The sequence below is a fragment of the Pteropus vampyrus genome, unplaced genomic scaffold, assembly GCF_000151845.1.
Source record: "Pteropus vampyrus isolate Shadow unplaced genomic scaffold, Pvam_2.0 Scaffold36, whole genome shotgun sequence".
NCBI classification, from domain to species: Eukaryota; Metazoa; Chordata; class Mammalia; order Chiroptera; family Pteropodidae; genus Pteropus; species Pteropus vampyrus.
The window spans coordinates 5,978,475-5,985,286 of NW_011888817.1; the positions used below are offsets into that span (position 1 = coordinate 5,978,475).

General features: G+C 56.0%; 1 protein-coding gene across 8 annotated transcripts in view; it reads right to left on the minus strand.

Moving 5' to 3' along the window:
* AHDC1 (AT-hook DNA binding motif containing 1) overlaps positions 1–6,812 on the minus strand; it is a 63,407-nt gene that overhangs the window by 22,029 nt on the left and 34,566 nt on the right. The window lies entirely within an intron of this gene.

Here is a 6,812-nt window from a genome sequence, read left to right on the forward strand (position 1 = left end):
TCTCTGTATTTTCATATCTGTGTAGGTACACGTGTGTTTAAGAGTACATGTGTGGGGTTGTGGGTTTCTGGCTGATGTGTACATGGGTTCGGTGTCTTCGGTTATATGTGTGGGTGTGTGCATCTGGTTCTATTCAGCTTTGTGCATGTCCAGCTGAGCCTGTGTTTGCACATCTGTGAGGACAGAGACAGAGGTGAAGTGTGTGTGCCTATATGTGGCAAGGTGTGCCCAGCTGTGGTCAGACTATGAGTGTGCCTGTGTGCATACACTCTGCCTCGCTCTCTGCATCCTGCTGTGTCAGGAGCCAAACTGGCTTCTGCCTGTCTGAGAGCTCTCTGAATGTGTGTGTAGGGGTGGGGGCGGGGGCGGGGGCGGAAGAGCGACTGATTCTCTGCTGTCCCTGCAGGTTTCCCATCTCGAGGCCTGTGACTGCAGGCACTGGTGTCACTGTGGATCAGTGTTGCCTCCTTCCTACCTCTGCTTTTCTTTGGTTTTTCAGGGTCATGGTGTGATGGTGTGACTGGTCATGGTGTCCCTGTGGGTCTGTTTCACCACGGGTCAGTATGTGCTTGTGTGTGTGTCCACACATGTGTATGCTGTATGACCTTATCTTTGTGCGCCTCTGGGTCCTTGTGCCATGTCACTGTCTGTCTGTGCCAGTACAGCTATGTCAGTGCCAACATGTGGGAGGGTCTGTCTGCCATAGTGTGCCTGTCTGACCAAGGGTGCCTCAGTGTCTGTGCGGTACCTTTGTGTAACTCATCAGTGCGTGTGTGTGTGCATGTGAGAGACCCTTTGTGAGACAGTGTGTGTCTGTCACTGTGTTTGTATGCCTGCTTCCCTCCTCCCTATCTCTTGCCTTCTCTCTCTCTCCCTCTCTCTCTCTCTCTCTGTAGGAGCCAGACAGCTCCCCAAGCCTGGATTAGGGACAATTTATCCACAGGCAAAGGAGAATTCCAACCTGCCAGAGCCTCCCTCCTCTGATCCGTCCCCCCTTTCCCCGTGGTTGGGTGGGCACAGAAATGCAGCCCAGCAGCTCCCAAGCCCTCAGGGAGCACCCCCCCACCTCTGCAGCTCCCCAGAGGCCCAGGAGGGCAGAAAAGATGGAAATCTGGGTGGCTCCAGAGCCCTCCAGTGGGGGTGGACTGACTGCCCCCATCCTGGCCCCCACAGCTCAGCTCGTCTTGGCCCTGTTCTCCTACATATGGTGATGGTGGGGGGAAGTCTGCATGGGGTATGCCTGGCCCTGGGGGCTTGGGGAAAAGGAGCGAAGCTGCTCCCAGCCCCTCCACAACCTGATACTCCCCAACTGATAAATGTCAGCAACCCCCCTGAAATGTAAATGACTGGGAAACTTGCAACTGTGCCCACACAGGCTGGGGGGAGCCCCTGAGAGGCAAGGGACAGTGTGGTGGGGGGAATGTTGTAAGGGGGGGAGCAAGGGCTGAGCTGGGACTTAGGCTCCCTTCACGGTGCTCCAGGCGCAAGGCAGAATCACATGTTTCCCATTAGCTGCTCTGGCCTCCTTGTTCAGGGGGTGTTGGCTGAGGGAGATTTGTTCTGGTTGCAGACACCAGTCGAGACCACACAAGAGAGAGAGAGAGAAAAGAGGGGGGGTGGCAGAGGAAGGGGGAAAGAAAAAGAGAGGGAGAGGTTGAGTGCCAGAGGGAGGAAAAAACGAGAGAGAGAGAGAGAAAGAGAGAGAGAGAGAGAGACACAGAGACACACAGGAGAGAAACAGAGACAGAGAGACATGAGAGATGAAGACAGAAACGGAGACAGGCACATACAAACACAAAAGCAGAGAGACAGAGAGATTGGTGAGGCAGACAGACTGGGGGACAGGGAAAGGAAGGCAGAGTTGGAGAGGCTGGTCAGAGGCTGAAGAGCAAGTGCCAGCGAGGTACAGAGTGCAAGTCAGGCCAGGTGGGACTGAGAGGGAGAGAGCAGAGCCAGAGAGCATTGGCAGCGCTGGGGAGGCCAGCCTGACAGACGGGGGACCGGAAGGTGATGGAGGGAGACAGTGCGCAAGGCTAGGATGAGCCAGGAAGAAGGGCTGGGTGAGGGCACTGTATGGGCAGCGGCAGGGCCAGGAGACACCGGCAAACAGGCAGAGATGGCGGTGTGGGCAGGGGGAGTGGACCCTTTGAGCTGGCTGGGCGGGGGCAGCCAGCATGCCCGGAGCCTCCCGCCTCCTGCCTCCTGACCCTCGAGCCTGGGAGAGATAACAGGCCCGAATAGTGCTGACTTGCGGTTCAGAAATCCAATATCCTCCGCGGCGCACTAATCGACTACCTGAGCTCCTGGCCCGCGCCGAGCTGCCCCGATTAATCCTGCGGCTCCACAGCCTTAATTAGTTTAACAGTTTCAGGGGCAGAAGAGGCAGGGAATAGGGTCCCCCAGGCCTGCGGGGACACAGCCCCCCATGCAAACTCTGCCTGGTGCCCCACCTGCCCCAGTCCCAGAGGCCCTGTTCCACATCGTCTGAAAAACACTGGGTCCCTCCCTCCTGGGAACAGTGCCCAGGGTTGGCACCTGGGTCAAAAGGTAGGTCATGTGGGACTGGGGCTGCCCCACCCACAAGTGCTTCCTCTGGCCAGCCCTTTGGGGCCCTGTGGTCTCCATGGGAAGGCCCCACCAACTGTCAGCTCCATAACACTGGGCAACATGTTGTTTCTTTAGGGTGACAGACAAGTTCTCAAGTTAATGACAACCTCCCAACAGCATGAAATAATCACACATGTCACTCCCTACAACAGCATGAGATGGGCACATGGTGACATCTCACACATACCCAACAGTCAGAGACAAGTGTACAAGTCAGTGACTACCTTCCTAATACGGTGAGCTAAGCACATAACCTGTCACTTCCCCCAAAGCGTGAGATGGGCACATCTGATACCCCCAGACAGTGAGACAGGAACACAGGCTGATACTCTTGAAATGGTGTAACTAACATACAACCAGTTACCCCCACCCCAATGGGATGTGAAATGCATAGAAAGCCTCTCTCTCGTGTGCAACACACGTGCGCGCACGCACACATACACAGGCTTTACCGTCCAGGTGTGAAGAAGGTACAGACCCCCCAACTCCACTCCTTCCCCATGAGTCCTGCCTCCAGACTGTGGGATGGGTACACAGTATTACCCCATGACTGCTTAGGACAGGTGACAGCCCACTCTCACCCCTCCCCCATCACTGCCAGCCTGGGTGGTGCTGTCCTCTGCCTGCAGAGGCGTCACAGCTCACAGGGCATGAATGTCACCCCAGCACTGCCAGAGCCGGGCACAGCCGCATGTTGCCCCAGTGACAAACACCACTGGCCCCAGGAGGAGGTGGAAGCACATGGGGCTCTAGGTGTGACCTTGGTCCCTGGACACCAGGAAGGGAGGCACCGTGGCCTCCTCCTGAATAACCCAGTGGCCTGGTGCTGGGGGAGATGAGTGCTGGGAAGGAAGCCACCTGAGCACATGACAACCTGAAAATGCCATCACTCCAAGCTCCTACTCTCATCCCATTTCTATTTGAATGTAGTTATCTCGAGAGAGGGCAGAATGAGGGAGGAAGGAGGGCTGTCACTTACTGAGGCCTGAGGAGCTCTTCCTATAAGACTTAAGAGATTGGTGGAGGCGAGACAGGTAATGGGTTGTTGTCACCAAGCCCTCAGGGCCCAGGACTGAGAAGGCAGAGGGATATAGCTTCAGACCCCTACTGCTGCCAGGGCAGCCCCTTTTTCTTACAAAGGCCCCCCTCTCCAAATTCAGGCCACAGAGCCTGAAAGGAGGCCAAAGTCCAGGGGCATGACTCACCCAGGGAACAGGCCCAGCCTGCTGGCCAGAGTGAGGGAGGCTAGGGCCAAGGGGCCTGGGTTCAAGTCTGAGCTCCTCCCAGGCCAAGATGAATGACCCTGGAGCAGCAGCTCAGACTCTAGCTTTGGGGAGAAGGGTAGAGGCAGCAGCCAGGGACATGCCAGGGTCTGAAAGTAGCTGAGGCTGGAGACCAGCAAGCAGAGCACTGGAGGCCATGGGAAGCAGGACACAGCTATCTACTCCTAGTTCCACCACTACCTAAGAAGGAACCTCAGCTTTCTGTACCTCAGTTTGTTCATCTGTAAAGCAGGGACGATGTCAGCCTCAGGAGACATCGAGTGGGCTGGTGCTTAAGAAATGGGAGCTTCTTATTAAAGAGGACAAAGAGGGCAGGAGACTTGCCCAAGCCACAGAGCAAGTTCGTATCAGCTGAGCTCACCCTCTAGCTCCTGACTTCCTACTAGAGCTGTTTCTATAAGACTGCTTGGAGGTCCATAATTTGTGCGTGTGTGGGGGTGTAAGGAGGAATACAGAGCTGCCCGACTGTCCAGTGAAACCAAAAAATACTGATAGGAGTCTGTCATACATCCTGGGCCTTTACCCTAAACCTTACCTGGTTCACCTTCAAACACTGGACCATTGGGCTAGCTCTAAGGGAGGCAGGGAGCCCGTGCCCCAGCCCCTATGACCGGCGCCAGCACCCGGTGCTTGGAAGAACTGGAGCTATAGGATGTCAGTGTCCAAGGGCTTCTTGTTGTATAGGAACCCAGAGAGGGACACGCCTAGCCTGAGGTCACACAGCATGACAGCAGCAGAGACCAGAGCCTTGGCCAGGAACAGCCTCAGCAGAGTCCCTCTAGCCCTTAGGGGTGGATAGAGCTGGGGGGCCCTAGGGGACTGAGCAAAACGTGGCGACAGATGGCCTGCCGAGGCAGCGGCGATCTGGGCGGCTGGCAGGCATGCTCGCTCCCGCGCAGGGAAACGGCTAATTTTAGCTGAGGCCTCGATGCCAGCTTTGTTCCCCCCACCCACCCGCCAAGGGGGGCCCAGCATGCCTTGCGAGCAACCCGCCTCCCCCAGGCACCCCTACTCCCCCGCCTGGCCCCTTGGTGAGTAGTGTCCAGACCCCAGGGTCCTAGAACTTCTGCCTGACCAAGCCTCACCACACCCAGAGGCAAGGTCTCTTCCTAGCGGCCTGGAACCCCCACTCCAAGGCCTGTTTCCCATGACTCCGAGCTCATTCCTTAAAGAAGGGATACAGGGAGGAGGGCTAGAGGCCACACTGCCCAGACTGGGAGGGTTGGTGGGCCTCACAGCAGGGGCTGCCAGTCTTGGGGGTGGGGGTGGGGTGGGGCACTGTCCTCCACCAGATAAGATACTTCAGGAAACAGGATCCTTATTCTACCCCTAGCATGAGACGACTCCTTATGTGCTGGAGTCTACCTGGGGTTGGTGAGCAAGGGGGCGGGAATCACTCTACCCTTTCCCTCTTCATGACTTTGACTTTGCTCCAGGAACTCAAAGTACTTTAAAGAAGTCAGATACAGAGCAAGGGTAGTACCCATGTGCCACTGGGGAAAACTGAGGTACAGTTTGAGACAGCCATCATTGTGGCAGGGGAGGAGACAAAACCCAGGAATCAGAGAGGCCTAGACATGCTCTTCTTTGAGTCCTTATAATTAGGGGGCCTTCTTGAGACAGTCCAGCCCGAGACCACCCTCTGCCCCCCCACCTGGACTGGCAGAAGTTAGACTAGATAGTGGAGCCCATCCTCTGAAACCCCGGAAAGGGAGGCCTGGCACTCTTGGTTCCTGGTGCCCCACCGCTCCATGGGCTCTTTGACCTTAGGCCTTCTCTTCCCCATCTGAGATTCAACTGCTTGCCCAATGGGGTACCAGGACATCTGGCCTCTACTTGAGAGGGGACTCCTTTAGGGTGACTCTGGAGGGCCTCACACTCCCAGCTTCAACCTGAGTGAAATGCCCAAGTGGGAAATAGAGGAAGAAGACCTGAAAGAAATCCACATATTTAGAGGGAGAGAGTCAGAGAGAAGAGAAAGAGGGAGGGAGAAACCTAGGCAGAGAATCAGATCCAGGAAGAGACAGAAAGAGGAAGACTGTGTGTTGGGGGGGAGGTTGGCCAAGAAAAACCAGAATGGAATAAGGCTGAAAGAGAAAGAAATGAAGTGAATCAATGAGGGGTATATGAATATATGAATATTGGAGGATGGAAAACAGCAAAAGAGGAAGAGACACACAGAGGAGGAAGAAAAGGACAAAGAGACAGGCAGGATGAGGCAGAGACAAAGACAGAAAGAGAAAGAGAGCAAGATACACACATAGGGTAAGAGATGAAGAAGGAGCCTGCCACAGACAGGGCAAGGCACAGAGAACTGAGGACACCACAGGGAGCTGGAGACAGACAAGGGACTGACACACCCAGAGACCAAGAGAGACAGTTGGAGAGGGTGAGCCACACTCAGAGAATGGGGCAGGAAGAAGGGGGAGACCCTCAGTGATAGTGTGTGTGTGAGGGGGGCAGCAAGCGTAGACAGAGGCAAGGAGGGAGGGGTTATGAGGAGGGGGAAGAAGTTGTCGCCAGAGCCGGGGGGACAGAGGACAGAAGTGGAATGTGGGTCTGGGCATGAGGCTCACAGATGCATCGGCTCTGGTTTCAGCTGGGGCAGTTGGCTGCTGGAGGTGGTGGGGAGGAAGGAGCAAAGTTGGCGAGGGAGTGGGGGGCCTGTTGCCATGGCTGCAGGCACGGCAGGGGCACCGTCTACTGGCACTTGAAGTTCTGGGCATGGTAGGGGGCTGAGAGGAAAGAGGGTGGTGATGAAGAAACCTCGCCCCTTCTCTCTGGGCTCTACCAGGAAGAAAGTTTACAGAGAGTAGATGAGAGATGGTGGGAGTTGAGGAGGGCTCTGGGCCCTGCTCAACTCCATGGAGGTTGCCAGGAGGGCACCACTTTCATCACCTGTAGGCATTCCAGATTCCCACC